The sequence below is a fragment of the Pinus tabuliformis genome, chromosome 5_2 (genome assembly GCF_031772625.1).
Source record: "Pinus tabuliformis cultivar Carrire ecotype Pingquan chromosome 5_2, CPIR1, whole genome shotgun sequence".
NCBI lineage: Eukaryota > Viridiplantae > Streptophyta > Pinopsida > Pinales > Pinaceae > Pinus > Pinus tabuliformis.
The window spans coordinates 345,928,334-345,955,074 of record NC_142306.1 but is presented as its reverse complement, the minus strand read 5'-3'; positions in this window follow the sequence as shown (position 1 = coordinate 345,955,074).

Here is a 26,741-nt window from a genome sequence, read left to right as displayed (position 1 = left end):
GTTACTTTAGGATCCTTTCAATAGTTGGAAGAAATATCAAGGACCATGGAAAACAAGGAAGGTGGATACACCAATAGGGTGTCGATGTTCAATGGAACAAACTATATGTTTTGGAAAGTCAGAATGAAAACATACATTCAATCACTTGGAGCTGATATATGGGATGCCATGGAAGAAGAATATCAAAAGCCTCGAGCCTTCATTACTAGAGATCAGAAGATGGATTTTACACACAATTATAAGGCTATGAATTCTCTTATTTCTAACCTATTTGAATCAAAACTGTTCAAGGTCATGGATTTCTTTACTGCAAAAACAAATTAGGACAAGATGAGAAGATACTATGTAGGTGACCACAAGGTAAAGCAAGCCAAAATTCAAGGTTCTACAATGCAATTTGAGTCTTTGAAGATGCATGATGATGAAGATATTTTCTAAATATTTTCTAAGAGTTCAAAATGTTGTGAATACTATAATAGGTCTTGATGAAAAGTTACAAGAGCTAGTAGTAGTTTAAAAGGTGTTGACATCTCTACCTAAGATATTTAATCCCAAGGTTTCAGCCATTGAAGTGATGATCTTCCAGAAGTATCTCACTTTGGATCAAATACTTGGTACTCTCACTACCTATGAGATGACAATTACCAATGGCAATCCAACAATTAAGGAGTCAGTCTTCAAAGAAGAGAAGAAACCCCAGGATGAACATAATGATTCATGTTTTGAAGGATATGAAGAAGAAGCTAAGTTCATGAGGAATCTCAAGATAGGCTCAAGTAAGTACAAAGGTAAGCAACCTTTTAAGTTCTTTAACTATGGTAAAGTTAGTAACTATGCTTCCAAGTGTCCTGGAAATAAGAAGAAATAATATGATCCTAGAGAAAAGTTTAGAAAATATAAAAGAACCAAAAGAAGGCTAAAAAGAAAAGCCTCTACACCCAAGATTCTATCTCCTATAAAAGTGAAAAAACCCAATCATCATATGAGTATAGAACCTATGAAAGTACAAAATAATTTATGCTCATGGCCATAGACCATCTTGAAGTAGAAGCTATTAATTATGATGAAGAAGAGGTTGAATTTGATTTAGAAGGAGGGTTGGTTAGTGCTCTAGATGAGATACAAAGGCTACAAAAGAAAAAAAAAATCAGAAAGAATGGTTGATTAAAGATAAATTTGAAGCTATTCAACCTTTGTTCCTACAAATTGAAGAAGTTAAAATGATTCTAAAAACTCTAAATCAACAACTTAGTGAGATAATTCAATCTTGTGAAACACTTGAAGGAGAAACTGATTTTTTAAGGAAAGAGATAGAAAAGGAAAAAACCTAGTTGAGTTTTAATGAAAATTTTAAACAAGGGACTAAAAGCTTAAATGAGCTTCTTGAAGAACAAAGAGTCGCCAATAACAGATTTGGTCTTGGGCTTATGATTAAGTTAATATCAACAGTTGAAATAAAGGGCAAGAAACTGATTACATTTGTGCAAGCCACAAAAAAAGTGGAGAGATCAACAATTAGAGATGTTTCAATGTGACAACAAGGAGAAAAAGGAATCGCACAACCAAATTTGTAGAAAAATTCTAATCAACAGTAGAAAGATAAGAGGGGTAATTCGAATAGTAGATCGAATCCCACATAGCAAGGGAAGATACACCCTGGAGAGGAAAATTGGATTTAACAAATGGTAGCTAGCAAGATTTTAGAAATTGATTTTCTCCATTATATGAAGACATATTTCCAGGTTACTATTTTACATGAAAAAATTATGGGAATAAGGAAGATAATTGCAAGGTGAATATGCCATTTAGATAGCTCAGGCCATAGGGAAGAATTTATCACGCAAATAATCAATCTTCCAGGCAGAAAGCAAGCAAACCCAAGTACAACAATTCATTCTCTCCTTTGAACAATTTGAACAATGTTATGTCTATTAAAATTTTGGCCATAGAGAAGTTGATTGAAAACTTAGAAATGAAAGGGTTGATCCAATTATCAAGCAAAAAATCCAGGAACCCGAAGTTTGGAAGGAAAAGGAAAATTCAAAGAATTGTAATATTTTATTGTATGATCAAAATAAAGGAAGCCATTAGTATATTGATAGTGACTATTCCAGCACATTTCAGGAGACAAAACTAAGTTCTTATAATTGAAACTAGTTGAGAAAGGTAATGTCGCCCTTGGAAATAATGAAACAGGTAAGATTTTGGTTAAAGGAGTTGTCAACCTAGCTAATGGAAGATGTAAACCCAAGAATGTGTTATTTTATGATGGGTTGAAGCATAATTTACTAAGTGTGTCTCAGATGTGTGACCAATGCCATGATGTGTTATTTAAAGCTAAAAATTATCAAATTAAGTCTGTGCACATAGGAAAAATAATTGTTGAAGCTATTAGAACAAATAATAATGTCTACATGCTAAAATAAAATACAAAGAGGTGTTGTTCATCAAATAATGATGAGATTTTGTTGTGGCATCGAAGAGTAGCACATCTAAACTTTGATTATATTGTCAAATTAAGACATAAGAATGTTGTTAGAGATTTTCCAAAGCTTTTAAAGCGCAAGAATATTATTTCCAAGTCCTATGAAATTGGTAAACAAGTTTGAGCACCATTCAACTCCAACGAGAAATTATCCACTAGACCATTGAAATTAGTACATATGGACTTATGTGGTCCTTAAAGAACTCAAACATGGTCATATAAATAGTATTTCATTCTCATGATTGACGATTTCAACAAAATGATATGGATTTCATTTCTTAGAGAAAAACCGTAGGCTTTTGAGAAGTTTAAGGACTTTAAGGCCATGGATAAAAATGATATTGATTGTAAAATCAAGTGCATAAGGTTTGATAATGGAGGCCAGATTAGTTCAAAATAGTTTGATGACTTTTGAAAACAACATGGCATCAAAAGGGAGTTTACCATAGCATATAATCCACAGGAAAATGGTGTAGAAGAGAGAACCAATAAATCAATTCAATAGTTGGCCATAACCATGATGGGAGAAAGAAATATTCGATAGATATTTTGGGATAAAAATCCATATGAGCTCCATACAATAAAAATGTCTTTCAACAAAGCACACTTCAAACCAAATAGATAAAAATACATATGAGCTCTAATATGGGAGACCCACTGACCAATTTGTTGGTGATTTAAATTTAGGCGTGCAGACAAGAAGAAGGTTGCTAAATCCCCCTACTCAAGCGCATATATCTCTATCACCTATGATGGAACCAAATTATTCTTATTAGACCAGCCAACAGGATAATTAGTTAAAATCTATGCTTAAAGAGCTTGATTAGATCAAGAAAAAATAGACATGGAAGCTTATTCCAAGACTAGCAAAAAAGAATATGCTTGGCACAAAGTGGGTTTTTAGGAACAAAGTGAATAAATAGGGTGAAGTAGCAAGAAAAAAAGCAAACTTAGTTTTCAAAGCGTATGCACAAATACAAGGTTTAGATTTTGATGAGACCTTTACACCTATTACTCGATTTAAGGCAATTCGTGTGTTCTTGGCTTTTGCTAGTTTTGAGAGATTTAAGATATATTAGATGGATGTTAAATGTGACTTTTTAAATGGAGAATTATAGGAATAATTTTACAATGTGTATCCTGATGTCTTTAAACTACCAGATAAGCCTAATTATGTTTGAAAGATGAAAAAGCCCTTGTACGGTCTTAAGAAAGCTCCAAGGGGCTTGGTATTCCAGGTTGGATAGTTATTTGCTCAAGCGTGGGTTTAGAAGAGGCACATTTGATAGTAATTTTTATGTGAAATATAATGATGGAAAATTGTTAGTGGTTGTTGTCTATGTGGATCATATTATTTCTTCTAGTGATTCAGACTCTCTAACTTGCTATTTTGCAATTGATATGAAGGTTGAATTTGAGATGTTTATGCTTGGAGAAATTTCTTATTTCCTTGGCTTACATATTGCACAATCTTCAAAAGTATTTTTTATCTCAAAAAACAAGTATCTCAAGGAAGTTTTAAAAAAATTTAGTATGAAGGAATGTTCTTTGATAAGAACTCCAATGATTACTAGTTGCAAGCCGAGCAAGAGTAATGAATCACCTGAGGTGGATCATATTTTATATAGATCTATTATTGGAAACCTTATATGTTTGATAATATTAGGAACATACATCATGTAGGAAGTTGTTATTTTTGGAAGATTTCAAGCAACCCCTAGACAAAATCATCTCCTAGTAGAAAAGAGGATTCTCATATATTTGAGAGCCCTAATGGTTTATGGAATTTGGTACCCTAGATGTGAAGGTTTTTCACTAACTATTTTTACCAATGTTGATTAGGTAAGTGACATGGATGAGTTGATGGCATGGACCAAATAGAGAGAGACACATGGTGTGTTTATATTGGTCGATAGAGGTGACAAGGAGACACAGTGGCATGATGGCATTAGCATGACATGGTACCAATGAGGGTGTGACACATGGAATGAAAATTTGTTATTTTTAGGTATCCAAAAGAGCCAAATCCAACTTACATGTGGCACCATTAAGGAGCCATCACATGGAAAAAATGGTGCAACGATGACATCAACAAGATTATGTGGAAGTCCCTTGGAGTTCAAGCCAAAGGTCGTGTTCAGTGATACTTTTTTGTGCGATTAATTTTAACAAAATTCAAAGAAATTGTATCAATCGAGCCTCCATCTAGTCAAAGTTAATTACCCACACATAGTAGGGAGTACAAGTTGATCTCTGACCTCTCAAACTCCGGTGAAATTTTCTCTAGGGTTAGTGTTAGAAAATTTCAAGTTGGAATTTAGGTAGTTGGTGGAGAAATAAAAAATTGGCAAGTCTCTAACCTCATTCAACCCTCAACCTAATAGTGGTTTGGCCAGAAATCTAGCTCATATAATGAAAGTGCGATTAGATAGGCACTCCAACAATCAGTAAGGACACTTGTTGTAGTATGGATAGAGTTGACGATATATTAGGTGATTTTTCCAAATATGGAGATAGTCAAATTTAGAAAGTCACATAGAAAGCCTAATATTTTGTCCATAATTAAAAGATTGAACAATTAACTCCTCTTCGTTCACAGAGACAACCAAGCAAAGAATGAAGAATTATGGTACTGTTGACATGGCGAATTTTCACTATGCCAACAAGGGGAACTAACTTGATCACAGACCCCAATTAGATCTATTTTCATTTGGAGTGGCTAGTTCCAATGGGTTTTAAAGGACCCCACGAACTGTTATAGGTGTTGAGAGATTTCCTCCTGGAGGAAGAATTCAATTAAATCAACAAAAGAAAAAGCTAACCCATATGCATTAAATCCTATCTACACTATTGTTAACTACTCTAATCTAGTCTTAACTATCCTAATCTATCCTATAGGAGAATGACAAAAGACGTTAAACATAATATATAAATTCCAAGTCTAGATGAATCAATTACTGGTCCATATAAGAATAAGGTTGTATGATATCCTAACTTCAATACGATTATTTATACAAGAATACACATTCCTTTCCATACAAACAACACTTGTAATTGATGTTTAACAAAGTCTTGAATCAACAACCTTTCATGAATTAGCAATGCTATTAAATTATACTCAAATAACAAGGAATAACCATGAATTTCTAGTTATCAATATGCACAAAGAAAATCACATTTATCTTTATGCCAACAATAACACACCGATTCTAAACATATGAAAGAAAAGGAAAATAAATCAGAAACACAGGCTCCTTCTTCAACCAAACAGATTTCTTTATTCACAGTAAATGGAAGTTGTTCTCTCCAAACAGAAAACCCTTCTCTCCTATCCAAAGGTAATACTTATATCCGCTAGAAATGACTCTCGGTCTTCCCTTAACATTTCGCATTTCCCCTGTTATTTTCAATATACAGACCAAAATACACAAGGTTTAGAACAATCGATGTCACTGCTAACACGTAGAAGGCATGTCTTGTCACTGGAGCACTTCATTTCCTAGGGAAATGAATAGATGTTGATTAGAAGAGGATGACTGTCTGTCATCTCTTGATGATGAAACCTGGGACAATTGCACTTTTGAAATACATAGGCAACACGTGGAACTTGATCAAAATGCCTAGGGCTATCTCTTTAAACATCATATCCACATATATGGACTCTCTAGATATACTCATGCGTTTTATTTTTACTCTTCGCCTGCCTTATCTCAGTCCTCGCCTACAAAGATAACTAGCATCAATCATACTTATGAAATTATCATAAAATGCTTAGAAGACACAAATATTGCCTTCATGAAGAGCTTATAACATCAAAGGAACAAGCGTGAAAGAATCGCCTCCTGGTTTTTAACCCATGCATTGTGTAAGTGCTGCAAGAAAAAATTCGATTTATACTAAAAATCATTGCATAACACTGAACCAGATGTTATCTCAGAATGGGTCTAACTTGTAACCGGTATTGTGAGGAAGGCTGCCGATTCCACTCTTCAAGTGACACGTAGCAGCTAGGAGGAAAGAGGATACCACTTTTCGGGCGGGTATTCCTCGAGCTACTTGTTCACCCAAAATCTACGTGCACCATTGGATCCATGAAGGGTCGATCAACGGTGGAGGGACATGACATAGGAAAACAAAGAAAACCCCATGTCCGGGCTGTACAACCGGACTTGAAATATTATAGATGGGAACCTATACCCTATCAGGTCAGCCATATGGGTTTTTCCATTAAAAATCACGACCACAAAGTTTTATTGAATACATAGGAATATACGTGAAAACCCGCAGCAGGGCCAGACAATCAGACTTAAAAAATTATATACCGAAGCCTATAATCATCGGTGGCTCCACCGTATCACAAATCGCTTTATATATAAACCATGAAATCTATCGATTGCGCTAAGCGATTGGGGAGGAAGACTCGAAATATATATGAGCTGGGTTAATAATCCTTTCGGGTCCACAATATAACACCCTCCTTTGAAAATCGGTTCCAGAACATTTTATCGAAAATACAAAGGAATACATGGGAAAACCTGCAGTCAGGCCGTATAACTGAGCATCAAAATTTATGCACCTGAATTGATAGTTATCGGTGGGTCCAGAATATCACAGCGCACCTTATATAAAGCTCTTGGGTTCTGCTGATTGCGATATAAATTTTGGGCTGCGGACCCAATAATATATATATCACAATTAATAGAGCCATCGGGTTTGGAAGATAGGTGCGGTTTTTTTATATATATAGCCTTAGGACTTGGCCGATTGCAGTATGCAATGGGGCTCCGGAAGACAGGTGTGCTTTATATATATATATATATAGCCTTAGGACTTGGCCGATTGCAATATGCGATGGGGCTCCAGACCCGATATTATATAATATGGTTAATAAAGCCGTCAGGTCTGGAGTATAGTGGTACGCATTATGCCTTAGTGTTGATTCTGATAGGCGAAAAGGGGTGATCTAGGCATTTTTTTATGAGTATTTCTATTATAAAGAGTTATGATGGAGATGAAGGTGCGATGGAAGGTCTTTGAGGGTTGAAAAGGTGCCAATGGAGGATATGAATGAAGGGCTAGAAAGGGTTATAAATGGATCATTCGGCAGATGTTTAAAGAGGGGGGCTTAACCATTAGGGTTTGGAGATTTGGCTCGGCAATGAGTTAAAGTCTCTCGAATAAAAAAAATCATTCAGAGAGGTGGAAGATCAACTTTAGGGGACCCATTCAATATTGCTACCAAGGTAGGTTTTGATAGGGTGGTAGTTGTGGCCACAACAAATGGCGAACCGGTGGGCGAACTAGTTATCTTTGTTTCCAAATAAACCTCAGATAAATAAAACATTAGGGTGTTAATATAAACTTGAAATGCAAACTATACAGATGAATAAGCATGGGTTCCACTTCAACATTAATTGTTTAAGGTGGGATAAAGACAAATAGCTTTTTCTTACTGATAAAGTTTTGATAGGCATTCTCCAATGGTCATATTATGGGGTTTATTGACCTTCCTTTACCTGTTTTCTACTTTCAAAAATCCTTTTGGGGCCATCACTGGTGTGTCAATACATGTTCAGGTGTGTACCTTAGCTCTTTATTGCTCATCAAACTTGATGTAGATATGTTTATCTGCACTTTATATGAGACTTTCAGTCCTATATTTTCATATGATTGAATGAGGCATAGTCATGTATCATGCCATATTTTTAAATCGCTTAAGCAAGGTTGGGCTTGCTGTGTCAACCGGTACTCTGAGCGCAGTAATAGTCCTTACTCTAAATGGATTCCCAAACAACCTGTCCTTCCAAATTGGCACAAGGACTTGACATTTCATTTTCTTTTAAATAAGTCCTTCCAATTTCAGGGACAAGGACTAGAGCACAATTGGATTTGCCACATGGTATATGAAAGTGATTTTAGCCCATGAAAGGAGCTTTACATGTAGATAACATGTATTGGAAAATTTAGTGTTGTGGATGGGACCAATGGAGAATGACTACAAACCTTACAAGCAAGTATAGGTGAGGTCTGAGTGGGGTCTATTCAAAATGTAGTGTTCCTCCATGCCAGTCCGGCTATAGTTACACATTTTTTCTATTTTATAAATATTCCCCTACATGCTCCAGATATCCAAGTTATCAACAGATCTTACCCAATTCCCAACCGACGCCAATGAGTGGCTTTGGTTTGAATTCCACAACTGATTTTCATGTTCTCATGGGCTGATTGAAAATTTGTTTGATTTGGAAGGTAATGATGGATTTAGGATTAGCAGACTCATCAGCAGGTTAATGAAGGAGGTGAAAGTTGAAGGTGTAGAATGAGGGCAATCTAAGAATGTAAAAATGAGTCTGGAGGATCAAAATCAGTTGGCTGAAAAGGACTGCAATTTAAAGCAGAAGGAAAATAAACTTTGCCGAAAAACAAGAAAGGAAAAGACGGAAATGTAACTAAACTAACAACAAAAATAAAATGAATTCTAACCTATTCAGGAGGCAACCACCATGTGGTGGCTACTTGAAGTATCTCTTCAGATGTTTGCCATTAACAGGGAGTTTTTAGTTTCTACCTATAAAGTTTTCAACCTGTAAGTTCCTTGGCCAATTTTTTCCACAACTTGGAATGGGCCCAGCCATAAGTGTTGGAATTTCGTGTGTTTACCTTTTGGCTCATTCAATTTGTCCCATTTCAGGACTAGCTCTCCTACCTGGTAATCTTTATCACCTGCCAGATGGTGATCAAACCATATATTCACAATCATTTGGTGATTTCTGAATTTGTTTCTGGCTTTATCTCTCAATTCCTCCAACCTCACCAGTTGGTTGATCCTTTCTTGGAGCAAGGCTAAAGGGGTTCCTCTTTAAGCTTGGGAGAGCTGTAAAGAAGGAAGAGTAATGTTTGGAGGCAATATGGCTTCCTGTCCATAGACGAGGAAGTATGGGGAGTTTCCTAAGGCCACTTTTGGGGTGACCCTATCGGCCCAAAGGGAATTTGTTAGATTGTAGTTCCAGTTCCTTTGGTTGTCAGTGACAGATTTATGGATTATGCGTATGAGGTTCTTGTTTGAGACTTTGCAACTCCATTTCCCTGGGGGTAATAGTTTGATGCATACCTTATGTGAATTGATTTATCAATAGCAAATTCAGTCAATTTCAATGATGAAAATTAAGAAACATTATCAAATATGAGAGTGTCAGGGATGCCATACCTGTTGATAATGAGTTTCTCAATAAATCATATTACCTCGTCTTCATTTACCTTCCGAAGCGGGATGGCTTCAGTCCATATGGTTAAGTAGTCGGTCCCTATGAGTGTATACTTATGCTTCATATGAGGTGTATCTACCTTTCTTTGTAGTATCTACTATCTTCACGAAGCTTTCTATGAGGTGTATTGATGCATAATCTAGAATGCATCAATTTTACTATTGCAGGTCTACTATTTTATGGTGTAGATTGTATTGATTCCTATTTTTATTTGCTAATAATGGTTCATAATGAATGTGTGATGTACTTTTTTGGAATGATAGTATGTTATATGTTTTATTGAAACTTGCATTTGACAAGTAGTAATTGACAATGCTTTCAGTGACAGATGACCATACTCATATTTTTACATTGAATATGATTGATGGCCATTGGAAGCAAAATGATGTTCCTTCAACTCTTCATTTTTCATATGTCATTTCCATATTAATAAGATATTATTTCCAACCTCCAAGCAATGTTTGACTTTGTATTGTTCCGTTTGTTAACTGTTCTTCTAGGAAATGTAATGCATCCTTGTTCCTACCCATCAGTGCATTGCAAAAGGATTGGAAAATATAAAGCCTCAAAGATTGTTCATCAAATCCAGGTGCTCTTAAGTGATAAATTGCAGTGAACATGATATTGGGATATTTGGACATAGTTTTTTTTGCTTTATGTAATCCATTAATTTGAATTTCATGAACAATGAATTGGTAAGGAATTTTAAGATCTTTTCAAAGAGGTGACAAGTAATAATTAGAGGTAAATTTGCATCTAGGCAATTTTTTGAACAATGCAGTCTCAAAATGTCCATTAGTAGGATTTTTATCATGAAACAAAATGTTTAGTGGAATTGTATCTAGATCATGATTGAAGAACAAATACTGTGTTTTCATTGTTAGTGACCAAACTCCAATTGGTATGTTCAACCACTTTGATAGCCATCATATGCGAAATGTATCTCCCCATAGTCCTCTTTATAATTGAAAATTACTATTTGAAGGAGAGAATCACATTTTATACAGATATGTGTCAACATCATGAATCCGATGAAGTTGATACAACATATCAGGATCTAGTTCATATTGGTATGATTATTTTACCTCTATGTCATTGCAATGTAGACAGATGAGAAAATGGTCTATTATTCCATTTCATAGTTCAATGGACTAGTAACGAAAGTGCAATAACACTTCAAAATCATTGAACAAACAATCTCCAGGAGACTATTCATGGTTAAGATGTCATCAATGTTACCATTTATGCAACATTGTTTTGATGAATGGTACTTTTCAACATCCAAGATTTCAAACATTTTTGTATGTAATTATTCTTGAATTTTTTATTATGGTTTGTTTGTCAAGTTCTATGTAGCTTAGATTGGTTTAGCTCAAAGATGAGAGAGTTTTCAACTTTTTTTTTGTTTTATCAAGGATATGTCTTTGATAATGTTTACTAGGATAAAAAGACTGATTTCAATTTGATATTTTCTATGTGATTTGGAGTAGTGAAAAAAGGGACAGAACTTAGCAATTGACTAGCTCCTATTTTGCACTCCTTTGTATGACTCCAAAACAAAGCACATGTGACATTGCCCATTGTTTGTGAATATGTGAACTTCACATAGAGGGTATGTACTACTTACGAGTAGTTAAGGATTCTATACAATAGGAAGCATCAAAGAAACATTGTATGTGTTTTCATTAGTAAAACATACTACATATTAATTTGTTCCATAAAATATGTACTATTTTTTCTATATATATGATTTTAGAATTCATTTATGTAAAATTGCCCATTTACAATTTACCATCTAATAAAATTAATTAAGTCACTTCTACATACTTCATCTTGATGCATTGCCTATACATACTTTGAAGTATGTATGATGAGTCACTAATCATTAACATGTTCACGTACTTACAATGACTATAGACAACAATTATAGTATTTTCAAAGGTACCATTATTTACGTTGTTAATGGTAGAATTTATAGAAGTGAAACTTCCATTTCATTTAACAAACAATGGGCTTGTGTACGAGGAAAAAGTAACACGAGATTTAGTGCTAGTGGAGGTTTTTATTTATGTGCTTTGTCTAATAGTGTTTGTTAAGTATTGAAGGTATTATTTACAATGCTATAAATAAAAAATAATGGTGTACCTATATATGACTAGAGAACTTGCAAATAAAAACCATGTATCAAATGTAATTACATTACTATAACATCATTCAACTGCATATGAACTCTATTTAATACGTTAATTTAAGTAAACCATTACTGTAACATCATTCAATTTCTTATGCACCTTATTTAATAAACTAATTTAGAAAAAGGATATTACATTGAACCCACTGCCAATGCAATATTTTCAGTTTCTATAGCCATTCATCTTGGATTAAAGATTGCAAGTAGACATAAAGATGGTAAATTACTATGGAATCTAGAGGTCAATCTAATATCTTTGATTTTTGCAACATAATTGGTAAAGTTCTCTCTTACATGAGATCTTGTGATAAATTTTTTTTATCATTTAAATCGCAAAACTAAATGTGTTCAATGTTTCCCATTTGACACTCATTCAGTGTTGTCTGGATATGAACAAAGATATTGTACAAAAGATCAGTATATGCACCAATTTAAGTTGCATTTAATCCACCAGCTAATATATCTACATTTAAAGTATTCAGCACTTTTTTTCTCTTCTGCATTATCTTCTTCTTCCATGAGTTGTTGTAGCGATTTTGAGGGTTGCAAGATAGCACACTCTATTTTATTCCTTGACTTGTTGTAACGATTTTGAAAGTTGTATGATAGCACACTCCATGATTCAAAGTTATTCATAATTGAGTAAAATAGATTTTTAATAAATTCCACTAAAATTATCATATAAGACCTGACTTTATTAAAGGCTCAATAAAAACAAAAATTTAACTATCTAAAAATTTACCTCTTTAAAGAATTTTGACTATCAATTACTTTTGACTTACAATTACATTATTACTGTAAAAAATAATGACATCAACCAAAACAATTCAAATTGAGACCTACATTCTATTTCGTATTGTAATCTTTTTCAATGGACCAAAAAGTGAAAATGAGCTCGGGCAGTTTACCTCTAGTTTACAATTCTTCAAATTCGCTCATAGTTTTGATAGTATTTGTAATCGTAGCTAAACGTGGTTACTATAAGCTTTTTGTGCTCTATACGCTCACTGATTTCACCAAAACTTGTAGATATATTTGGTTGCGGAAAGTACAAAGGGGGGGTGTTACAAAGGATTTGCAGTAGTGAAGTATTTATGCATTATTATCAAATCCAAAATACAACATCTGGATAGCTGGAGGATATATTTTGTATCCTATATTTTTATTTTTTTAATTGGATATTAGATTTTGTTATTATAATATTTTGATTTAATATAAACTAGTTTAATTTTAACTTTATTAATTGTTTTGTATTTTTCTAATTGCAAAATAACTATATATATTCATTGAATTATGAATTACTGTTCCACGTAAACTCATACTATACTCTACTCTATATATATATAATTCATTAACTATAAAAAAAATTATGTAATTTTGGTTTTGATATTTTAAGAGTTCGTTTTTCTTCAATAAATAATCTAAATATTCTAACACTATTAATCTTTGGCAAGATTTTAGTACCAGTAATTGTACATTATTATCAAAACCAAAATTAAACATTTGGATAGTTAGATAAATTTGATGTGTTTTGCATCTAGAATATTGTTATGAAACCAGCTCAAGAAAATATAGAAAAAAAAGATCAACGCCTTAGAATTCAGCCTCTTCGAGGGGGCAACCTCCTTTACATTACATAAATGAACAATTATTGGATGATACAAATGACAAAACCTCCTTTCTATATATAGGAGTCTAAGGAGTCACAATATAATCCAGCCGACCTAACAATAATAATATAAAGCCACAAAAATAATAATAGAGGGATTCTATGAGGCACAGAAATAACAATAGGTGGGTAATAGGGGCACAACAATATAAATAAGGGGTATAACTACAATAGTAATGGGGTAATCACTAGTATTATAGGGACCCAACATGCCCCTCTCCTTCAAAAAAAGTGTTGTCCTCAACACTTGAGCAGTTCTAGATACTTCTGCATAAAATTCTCATCCTCCCATGTGGAATCTTCAGCGGATAAGTTCTTCCACTTGATAAGATACTCTGAAATTGATTGATTTCGTAGCTGCCGAGTTCTTGTTTATGTGACTGCTTCCGGTTCCAATATAATATTTCCTTCCTCGTCAAGTTCTGGCAATATTGTTTGAACTGGGAGCTTGTCGCTTATTACCTTCTTTAAACATGAAACATGGAAAACTGGGTGCAATCGAGAAGCTGCAGGAAGCTCCAATTTGTATGCCATAGTACCAATCTTTTCCAACACCTTGTACGGACCATAATACTTTGGTGATAATTTATTATCCTTCTTAGCTTACTTTAGGGACATTTGCATATATGTTTGTAGCCATAGGAATACCCAATCACCTACATCAAAACTTCTTTCACTGCGATGTTGATCTGCTTGTTGTTTCATTCTATTTTGTGCCAACACGAGGTTATCCTTTAAGAGTTGGAGGACTTGTTGTTGATGTTCGATGTGATGTTTCACTGCTTGAACCTTAGAATTTTCTCTTAAATATGATGTGATTGATGGTGGTTGGTACCCATAAAGTGCCATAAATGGGGTCATTTTTGTTGCTGTGTGGAAGGAAGTGTTATACCACCATTCAGCTAGAGGCAACCATTTGACCCATTGTGTCTGTTTATCAGATACAAAGCAACGAAGATATCCTTCCAAACATTTGTTTACTATCTCAGTTTGCCCATCAGATTGAGGATGATAAGATGAGCTATGAGCTAACTGAGTACCAAGACAAGAAAATAATTCTGTCCAAAAATTTCCAGTGAAAATGGGATCTCTGACACTTACAATAATCTTTAGGTTTCCATGTAGCTTTTGAACTGTTTCCATAAATGCAGTAGAAACTGTACTGGCTTTAAATGGATGTGATAATGCACAAAAGTGTGCATACTTGGTAAGTCTGTCAACTACCACCATGATGACACTCTTTCCCTCAGACTTGGGTAAACCTGTGATAAAATCCATTGAAACCTCCTCCCAACGTTGGCTTGGAATGGATAAAGGTTGTAATAGACCCGGTGTCTTAATTGTTTCAACTTTATTTTGTTGGCAAACCAAACATTCCGCTACAAACTTTTGAATATCTGATTTAAGGCCATCCCAAAAAAATTCCTTCTTAACCTTGTGGTAAGTTTTTTAAAATCCTGAGTGCCCTCCTAAGGGAGAAGTGTGCAATTCCATAAGAATCTTTTGTTTTAGCTGGGAATTCTTACAGAGGTATAAGCGATCTTTGTACCATAACGAATCATTTTTCCAGCTAAATGTATCAGAAGTACTTGAATCTTGTTGTAGCTTTCGAATAAGTGCCCACACTTCTTCGTCATTCTTCCATTCCTCCTTTGCTTCGTTTATCCAATCTGGTTGGATAATAGAAATGGCACACAACAATGCTTCCATATCCTCATCCTTTCTTGAGAGTGCATCTGCCACCACATTTTGCTTCCCTTTTTTATAGATGATTTCAAAGTCGTAACCCAACATCTTTGTGACCCACTTTTGTTGCTCTTCAGAGGATAATCTTTGTTCTAAAAAGTATTTAAGACTATCATGATCCGTTTTTACCTTGAAGTGTCTTCCCATTAGGTAGGTTCACCATTTCTTAAGTGCATGGAGTATTGCCAACATTTACTTCTCATAAATAGCTTTGCTTAAAAACTTTCCCTTGATTGGACGACTTTCAAAAGCAATGGGTCTTTCATCTTGCATTAGAACAGCACCAATTCCATTTCCTGAAGCATCACATTCCACAATAAAGGTTTTTGTGAAGTCCGGCGTAGCTAAGACTGGTGCTTGGCACATTGCCTCCTTAAGATGTTTAAAGGCCTTTGTTGCTTCCGGAGTCCATGAAAATGAATCTTTCTTCAATAATGTTGTTAGAGGTGCTGCTGTTCTCCCATAATTCTTAACAAAGTTGCGATAATACCCTGTCAACCCAAGAAATCCTCGCATATGCTTTATGGATGTAGGGATTTTCCATTCCTTATTGGCTTTAATTTTGCTAGGGTCTACCTTAACTCCTTCATGAGATACAATATGACCCAAATATTCCACCTCCTGGACTCCAAAGAAACATTTGGATCTTTTTGCATATAATTGTTTCTCCTCCAATAGTTGTAGCACCTTGTCAACATGTTCAACATGATCCTTCCAAGACTTGTTGTAGATTAGTATATCATCAAAAAATACTAACACAAATTTTCTAAGGAATGGTTTGAAAATTGAATTCATCAAACCTTGAAATGTTGAAGGTGCATTGGTAAGGCCAAAAGGCATGACCAAAAATTCATAATGACCCTCATGAGTTCTAAATGCTGTTTTCGGAATGTCTTCAATCTTCATTCTGATTTGATGATATCCCGAACGAAGATCCAACTTGGTGAAGTAAATTGATCCATGAAATTCATCCAGTAATTCATCAATGACAGGAATGGGGAACTTATCTTTAATAGTGAGCTTGTTGAGCTCCCTATAATCTGGACACATGCGCCATGATCCATCCTTCTTGTGCACCAATACTGCTGGAGCTGAGAAAGAACTTTGACTCGGTTGAATTATACCAGCCTCTAGCATTTCTGCAACCATACGTTCAATTTCACTTTTTTGGACATATGGATATCTGTACGGCCTGATGTTTGGAGGAACACTTCCTGGAATCAGATGAATAGCATGATCATGATCACGCATAGGTGGGAGACCTTTGGGAGTCTCAAATACCTTGGAATGATTGTCCAGGACTTTTTAGAGATCTTGAGAAATAGATGATTCCAATGTGGAAACATCTAGCGAACATAATTGTGCAATTACACCTCTTTGCTCCTTTTTTAGAAGCTTTGTCATTCCATTAGAGCTGATTATCTTTCCTGGTTTCCCTGCAATACCCCTTAATTCAACTTCCTTTCCTTCCACAGAAAATTTCATGAAAAGTTCTTGAAAATTAAAAGTTATTGTACCCAAGGATTGTAGACATTCTGGATTTTCTTATTATAAAACATTATATTTTATTGGATATTAGATTTTCTTATTATAATAGTTTGATTTAGTATAAATTATTCTAATTTTGAATTTTATTAAATTTTTATGTTCTTTCTAATTGTAACAATAACTATATATATATCCATTGAACTATGAATTACTACTCTAGATAAATTCATTCATTATATATATATATATATATATATATATATATATATATATATATATATATATATATTTCATTAAGTATATTTTTTTTGATGTACTTTAGGTGAGGAAAGACATTTGACTTTTCAAAAGTTGGTTTTTCCCTTTCAATAATTAATCTGAATATTTTAACCTTATTAAGTATTGGATAGAAAAAGATAAATATGATTGAAAAACAAAAAAATATTATTATTTTTAATAAATAAATTAAAATAATTATGACCCTAATAAATCATAGATTAAAAAATATTAAAAACATAATTGGAACAATTATGACACAAATAAATCATAATCTAAACAATAATTTAATAAATTAATAATCCCTAAGATTTATCGGCAATGCATCTCCAAAATCTATTTATTGAACTAAATAATATGACCAGCCTTCCACAAATCAATAATCCCTAAGATTTATAGGCAAATATTTCACATCTTGAAGATGAACCATAGTCGTTGGTTCGAAACGTGGATCAAAACAAAAACCTAATGCGAGATGAATCTAGAAGATAATCTACACAAATTTAAATATTAATACTTTAAATTAATTCTAATTAGTAATTAATAATATTCTTTTCAATTAATGATAAAAATGTCATTTAAAAATAATTAATAAATTTGTTATAGTAAAAATATGAAATATAATAAATGTAACCAAGATTGACTGTAACATCGTAATAAATAACAATGTCGTTGGCACACATGATGTAATGTATAATTTGAAAAGATACCTAGTGCATATTACAAATTGACATTAGAGAAAGTTTGTAACCTTCAAAGCCTTACATATTCATGGATTAAGCACTACACATGGCATCATGGAAATAAAGAAACTTCTAGGCATAATGGCAGTAAAGTTAAAGTAAAGTTAAATTAATACTAAAGCATGGTTGTAACCTTCAGAGTCTTACACATTTATGCATTAAATGCTACACATGATTGCATGGAAGTAAATAAATTTTTGGGTATAGGGTGGTATGGTAAAACATATTTGAAGTTAATGACATCTTAAATTTGTTAAGAGAAAATGTTATTTTTTACATTCATATGTTGTTGGTTAAAATTTAAAAAATAAAGAATAAAAATAAAAATACATTATGGTAAGTTAATAGTGTTATAATTAAATATATTTAAATTATTAAAAATATTTTAATGTTTATAACTAATTAATATTGAATTTTATTCAATATTAAATTGGTATAAATTTATTTTAATTTAAATAAATAAATTTAAATAAATAAATTTCTCTTTAAAGAGAAACATAAATTTCAAAAGATTTGCAGCTAAAATATCTATCATATTGTTTTATAACACTATTTACATATAAATATTTTTAAGTTTATATTTATTAAAATTATAACAATACACATATCTATATATAAATAAAGTAGCATTTTTATTTAACCTATTTTTTATTTTTATTTTACTTAACATTTTATCTAAATTATGGAAAAAGAAAACAAAATTATAAATAGCCAACAGTATTATACCAACTAGTTTACCAACCTATTGATCGCTAGTGCATATGAAATGCTGTACTTCCAAAGGTATAGTATCGAATTTTACTTGGACATAAGAATATCAAAACGCCCTAATCGACATACTATTGCAATACCGTGTTGTAAGAATTTTACTATTGCCCTAAGAAACATAGTATAAGACTCTCAAGAAGCCTTACCGATCCGTCATCAAGGATGGTTTACTTTGTAGCACTGTGATATGGTGTGTTTCCTGTTTTCTTTCCATGTGATTATAGAATCGTGGGTGGAAATTAAGAATGAGAAATTTTAATTAGATATAAATTAATTTAATACAAATGAATTAACCTAATTTATATAAATTTGATGAAGTTTATTTATATAAATTTGATGAAGTTTATTTATATAAATTTGATAAAGTTTATTATAAAAAAAAAAAAGTGTTTTCAAAAAATTATTTTATTTATTAGTTAATTTGGTATAATATAATATAATTTCAGAACAAAAAATAATTTAGTATAATAAGTGCAATAAAATTCTGACACATATTAACACTGTCAGTAATAATAATTATTTATATATACTTAAAATTTTTAATGTTGTCTAAAGAGGTCACAATTTTTCCTATAGAATGAAATTCTCACTAGAATTATAGTTTTCTAAATAAAATTATAACCTCGTTGTACTACACCATAAAAATATAAGAAAATGTTATTTGATTGTTTTATGTAATGGAAACAAAATGACTAAAATATTTGAATATATATCATTATATTTGAAAATTTAAAATTATGATCTTAAATAATATTTAAATAATCAATAAATAATTAACACTTTAATGAAGACCAACTTAATAAATTTAGAAAATAAAAAATATAAATATAAATTATGATGTTAACTAATTTTTAAATAATTATTAAATACTCGTCGAAAAGTAATATCGTTGTTGTTGTTGGGAGCTTTGCAACTCAAACCCTAATGGCGGCACAACGGTGAAAATCTAAGGAAGTTGGGATGAGATTGAGGACAATCGACGCAGTCTAGTCCAGCAGAACTGACAACGACCAAAGCAAAAAAAGAATGACAGAAAGTGTCAGGAGGGGAGAGATCCCCTCCTACCCAGAAGTTGCGGCAAGAGACAGGCAAAGCAACCAGGAGTCAGAGGAACGGAAGAGCACGGGGCTGGTGTTAGGAGCGGCCTGGCAATCAGGCCGAAGAGGGAAATGCCTGCCATGTACAATAGAAAAACCCAGATATTTCATCCCAACGAACAAGCTGGAAAAGTACTGAAGATACATGAGGGACCATGCCGTTATATGCAAGTTCGTCGGAGTCTAGCCGTCAGAAAGGGACCTCACCAAGTGGATACAGCAGAAATGGCAGCCTCAACGACACATCGAGCTCAAGCTGGGAGCGAAGGGCTTCTTTACGGTAATCTTCTTTAGCCTGAAAGATGGAGAAAGGTATTTGATAATGGCCCATATTTTTATAATAATGTCGGTTTGTTCTTACGCTTCTGGGAAGACTGTTATAACCCACAAAAAGAAACCTTTCTGGCTGCTCGCGTCTAGGTCCGTCTTTTTGGGCTTCCCACAGACTTTTGGGACCCGGACATTCTGGAAGGAATAGGCAACTCAATAGAAAGCTTCGTGAAGATAGTAGATACTACAAAGAAAGGTAGATACACCTCATATGTCAGGATTTGTGTCTACATGAACCTAGCAAACCCCATCCCCGACATTATAGAGCTTGAATACCACGAAGAGATCTGGCAACAAAGCATAGACTATGAGCATATTCCGTTCAGGTGTCGTAGATGCCACACCCATGGCCATCTAGAAAAGGAATGCCCACTAACTCAGGAGGATGAAAAAGTCAGAAGGCCCCAAAGAAACAAGAGAGAGTCGAAACAGGAGGAATTCCAAGAAGTGAGAAACAAAAAGAAACCCAACAAGGAACCCCCCCAAGAAAGATAGGAAAGGCAAACAACCTGACACAGTGAAACCAAACAGTTTTTCTATATTGCAGGTAGATGAGGATGAGGAAGATCAGCACATGGAACAGTAGGAAGATAAAGGCTCAGACTGCAGTGAATCTAGTGACAAGATCCTAGCCAAAAGAAAGGCCCCGAGTGAGACACAAGAATAGGAGAAGGAAAGAAAGGAACAAACAGATCAGATGGAAACAGACCAGGAGTCTAGTAGGTAGGACCTAAGCCAGGAAGAGGAAGTGCTGGAAAATCTATTACATGAATGGAAGAACCTGGACAAGAGGTTTATCCCCGAAGATCAAAAGAAGCTGTATACTGAAACCTTCCAACATTACAAAACCAAATTAGAAAAAGGCAAAGCCCCATCAGCAGAGAACCAAGAGACTCAAAAAGAAACCAGATTAGATCAGACTGGTCAAAATAAAGGAGGGAAAAAAAAGAGAGGAAGAAAAAACATCAAGGAATCCATACAACTTATGGGAGAAACCCTAGTCAACACTGGAAAGTAAGTACTGCTTTTAGTGGTGTTCCAAACCCTCTATCAAGTTAATCAATGATTTTGACCTCATGGAATATCAGAGGCCTAAATAGTAAAGGAAAACAGAGATATCTGGCAGCACGACTCAAACAAGACAAACCGCAGATCATGCTTCTCCAAGAAACCAAAATCCCAGGACAGAAAATGGAGGAAATCCTTAACAAAATAAAACCAAGATACGACCATGTCACTATAGACCCCAAAGGCAGTGCGGGAGGAATAGCTATCCTCTGGAACCCAGCTGAAGTCCTCGCCAACTGGCGGATAGGAATGCCAAGAATCCTCACCAGGCAATTCAGACTAATAAGACAAAGTGAATGGGTTGCAATCTCAGCTGTCTATGGGGCCCACAACCGTGCAGACCGAGACCTATTCCTCACTGAGCTGACTAAGATCCAAAGTTTACACTAGGAACAGAGATGGATCCTGGCTGGAGACTTCAACTTAATTACTTCTCGAGAAGAGAAAAAAGGTGGAATAGGTAGGGAAGACACAGAAATGGAAAGATTCAGAGAAGTGCAGATAGAATTAAGAGTAGTAGATATCCCAACCATCAACGGAAAATACACCTGGAACAACAGAAGAGGCGGCTCGAAATAGATAGCTTCAAGACTGGACAGATTCCTCTTTTCAGAACCCATAATTGAGCTGGATATCTTCTATGAAGCCTCTATCCTACCCTCAGCAGGGTCAGATCACTGGCCAATAAAGCTGGAAATAGCCTCAAATAATCAGAGAAAAAGGAGACCCTTCCATTCGAGTCCTTTTGGCTCCGAGCCCCTGACTTCCTAGACAAAGTAAAAGGATGGTGGCAGGACAACAAAAGTGGAAAGGAGGGCCTCAGCAAAATGCACTCATTTCAGCAAAGGCTCAAAGAAATTAAAAGCAAAATTAAAAAGTGGAACAAGGAAGAATTTAGTAATATCCAGTAGGAGTAGGGCAAACTCCAAGCCAAAATGGAAAGAATCTAGCAACAAATCATTTTGGATGGTCGAAGTCAGGCGCTAGCAGAGGAGGAAGGGAGAGTAATCACCCAATTAGAGGAAAGGAGAAAACAGGAGGAAATCCTGTGGAAACAAAAATCCATAATCCAATGGCTCAAAGAAGGCCACAAAAACTCCAAATTATTCCATAAAGCCATGATAAATCACCGCCAACACAACAGAATATTCTCCTTAAAGGACAAGGAAGGAAACAGAGTGACTCAGCAAGACGAAATAGAACATCTTTTGGTGGAGCATTTTAAAGGTATTCTCTCTGAACCTAATATCAACAGAGCTGAGGACATAGACAAAATCAGCCACCATATTCCCAAGAAAGTCTCTAGAGATCAAAACCTGGCCCTTCTTCGGATAATCTCCAAGGAGGAACTGGAGGAAGAAATAAACAAAATGGCCAAAAATAAGGCCCCAGGTCCCGATGGATTCACCATTGAATTCTATCAGGCAACGTGGAGCTTCATAGGAAATGATCTACTTGATCTAGTGGAAGAATCCAGATGCTCCAAACGCATGCACCAAGGTTTGAATGCCACCTTCCTGGCGTTAATTCCTAAGTCTGGCTGCTCAGATGAACCACAGGGTTTTAGGCCCATCTCACTTTGTAATGTGGTTTACAAAATCCTTGCAACTATCATTGTCAACAGGCTTAAGCCTATCCTGCCGGATCTCATTGCCGCAGAGCAAACTGGCTTTGTCCAAGGAAGGCAGATCACTGATGGCATCATAGTCCCCCAGGAAGTGATCCATTCCCTGAAAAGCTCTCGAGCCCTAAGCATGCTTATCAAATTGGATCTGGCTAAGGCATTTGACAGGTTCAGCTGGACCTATCTAGAAGGAATCCTAAAAGCTTATGGGTTTGATCAACGTTGGATAAAATGGATCCTGTGTATGGTTAGCTCCCCCATCATGTCAATTCTCCTAAATGGCTCCCCCTCTGAAGCTTTCACTCCTTCCGGTGGGCTAAGGCAAGGCGACCCCCTGTCCCCTTTCCTCTTCATCCTGGCTGCAGACGGCCTAGGAAAACTGGTTAAGGCTCAGGTTTCTAAAGAATAGATAAAAGGCCTCTGCATCTGCCGGGATGATATTCTGGGCTCCCATCAGCAGTTTGTGGATGATGTAATGCTTTACGGTCAGGCCACCGTCAAGGAGGCCCAAAGAATTATCAAATCCATATCTCAATTTAGCAAAGCCTCCGGGATGGAAATAAATAAAGAAAAATAGGAAGTTTCTTCTTCAACACCTCCTTGGTAGTCCAAAGGTTCCTGGCCCGTACTCTAGGCTTCAACAGAGGATCATTCCCCTCCAAATACCTGGGAATCATGTTAAACGAGCACCAATTCCGATCGACCAACTGGAACCTGCTAATCAAGAAAATCCGCAACAGAATGGAGAACTAGACCCACCGCTCGATAAACGCCCCAAGTCAGGTAACCCTATTGAAATCACTTCTGCAGGCAATCCCAAACTTCCATCTCTCTTGCTAGGCAATTCCTAAGGCTGCGAGTCAAAAGCTAGTCTCCCTGTTCAAAAATTTCCTCTGGAAAGGGACTAGCAAAACCAAAAAGTGGGCCCTTATCTCATGGGAGTGGCTCTGTCGGCATCCTAAAGCTGGCGGGCTTGGACTTCGCGACCCCTTTGTCCTCAATCAAGTAATGGGCGCGAAGCTCTAGTGGTGGTCGCTTCAGGGGGGTCCTGACCTGTGGAAGATACTCTAAGAATGAAAATATGACGAGACAGGGGAAATTGAAGACAATATGAGAAGCATGACAGAGACCAGAGGTTCTGCAATATGGAAGCTAGCTAGAGGCAACAAGGATCTGGTAAGGGAGCACAGTTTCTGGGAAATTTGGGAAGGAGACAAAGACAAATTCTGGGAGGAATCCTGGCAACAAAGAGATCTTCTTATCCAAAAAGAAAACCTTCGTGCCATCCTCACCTTTTCGACCCAGGCAGGGGCTACAACTGTTGGCAACTTTTGGAAACACTCTCAGAACTTTCGCGATGGACTATGGGGAAGCTTCGAACAATGAAGCAGAGCTGCATGCTCTGAAATGAGGTCTGTAAATAGCTATCCGGGCAAACTTTAAACCAATCCGAATCGAAGGGGACTCAAAGCTGGTAATTGACATGGTCAGGAAGCTCCAGAAGCAAATTCCAGTGGAAAGAATAAGCAAAAGCTGGCGAACCGATTGGCTAGTAAATGAAATTGGAAAGCTCACTCCGAAAATTGATTATCTCCTCCTGACCCACACCAGGCGAGCAAGTAACAAGCCGACAGATTGGCTTGCGAATTGGGGCTGCCGAAACCGAGGCAAGGAAATTGATAGTGAGGGTCTGCCTCTTTTGCATCAGGAAGAGAAAAACCAACTCCAGCAACTTCTAAACGATGATACAGGAAGGCAAAGCATGGGAAAAACAAACGCCCAAGATCAGGCAACACGAATCGGAGGCAGAGATCATCCACATCAGCAAGGCTCGGACAACTCCTATGTGGGAACAGGCAGAAGGGTAAGGCAGGCACATGACAGGCAGGTGACGGGGCATGACCAGAATGGCCGATTAAATGGAGGGGACATGCGAGCTACGACATCATTAAAGAAAAATCTCGAATTAGCTCCGGAACTCAAGAGAATGAGCAGGGGAAGGACGACAGATGGCAACAGGAGTCAAGTTGGGTTCCGGCAAGAGCAACCGGACAGAGAAAGGAATGATGATGCATGATATGGAAAGGACAATCCACGCCACTTTCCAAGATGGAAAAACCAATTGGTGTGACAGAAAAATAAATGAACAACAGAGGCCAGCATTTCTATAAGCCAAGTGGCAGCATGCTCGACATGACATCGAGCTAATAAACCTGGGCAAACAGATGGCAAGCTCATTTCGATCAGCAAGAAGAATGACAAAGAACGGAAAGACGCCTGCACATCTCTGTGATCAGCCCTCCTCGTCGACCTCAGCAAGAAAAGGTGGTATGTTTCCTTCTGTCCTCGTCCCTCAGGCATGCAAGCTTGTTTTTCTGGTCTCTTGGTCTGGATGGATAAGCTTTGGCTCTGTAAGCAGACCCCCTGTCGCAGCGCCATTAAGGGTTCCTCGAGCTCCTTCTGGCTCCTCCTACTCCAGTCCCTGGTTGGGAAAGTTCTGATTTATGATAATGCCATGTCCTGCTCCAAGAGTCAGGAATTTTGGGGGACTCCGCTGGGTCTCGCCACGCTTCTGGAGGGTCCTAGTACCCATGCTATTCTCTACTCTCTGGTTTTCTACTACGGTCGGCTCCAATTCTGTTCCTCCCTTTCGCTGTCCAAAGTAGTCTGGTCTCTTTGCTATGTTGGTTGGGGGGTTCTCTGAACTCCTATCAAAAGGTGGCGCGTCCTCTACCGACGTGAACATTCTGGCCATGTTCAAAAGTCAAGAGTGGCTTCCCAAGATAATATCCCTGCCAGCATAGACCAGACCCTATCCAGGCTCTATATCTCTTGCACTGACTCTCGGCTTTCTGATGTGGCAGGTATGACCAGAGGAAATATGGACCCAAGAAGGAACACTCCTAAATAGCAGAAGGAAGCTGGCACCAGTAGCCAACAAAAAAAAAAGAGGCAGAAAGTCCGACTTCGATAAACTCCTTCACCTGATTGATGGGTACATGTCTGGCATTTCTCCTGAGGTCCGCACTCTCATCCGTGAATGGGAACACGAGCTGAGGGAAATAAGTGCGTACCAGGAGATCTCCCGTGAGGACTGGGCTATAATCTCTGACCCAGGCACGTCCAAAGGCAGGGACTGGTTATTCAATAGAACATTACAATTCTACTGGATAATGAAGCATGTGGTTGGAAAGGCCATGGAGGTCAACCAAGCAGTGCACGAGTAGGAAGATGAAGAACGCAAGCAAGCGGAAGAACTCCTCAAACGCCAACTGTCGGAAGAATCTGCCTCCATAAAGAACATTCTCTTGAAAGAACTCACGGCGGTCCAAGTTCAAGTTTCCAGAAACCATCTGCTGCTAAAAGACATTGAGCAATTGACACTGGAGCTCAAATGGGCCATTGAGCAGAACATCCTGAAGCCGGGTGACAGTGACTCTAAGCCAGCCACAGTGAATCTGTCGGACGAAGATTAGTGGTGTGTTTAATTTCCATAATGTTTTGTGATGAATTTGAACTTTATCTGGGTACCTTCCTCTGTTACAGTAGTTAGCCTCACCTTGAATAAGTAGAACAGTGGTTATGATAGGAAGAAAGAGTTAAACGTTTTTGAATTTTGGTCGGGCTTTCAAGCCAAAAGGTGGCGGTCTGGTTTCCTTCGGGTAGGCCAGCGACCTAAACTCTAGTTAACTGTATTTTGTTGTTTTTGGAATGAAGAATGCCTAACCTTACAAAAAAGAAAAAAAATATATTAAATAGTTCAATTTTGATGTGGAAATTTTAACAAAACAAGTTAATAAATAGATATATTAAATGACATTTCTTTAAACAATTTAGAAGATAAAATCTATCATATTTACCCCATTCAATTTCTATTCATACTATATTATTTGTTATTTACTTATTAATTGTTCTTCATATAATTATTTAATATATGATTTATCTTTTAAATATTATTAATTGGAATTATTAATAAAAATATTTACAAAAT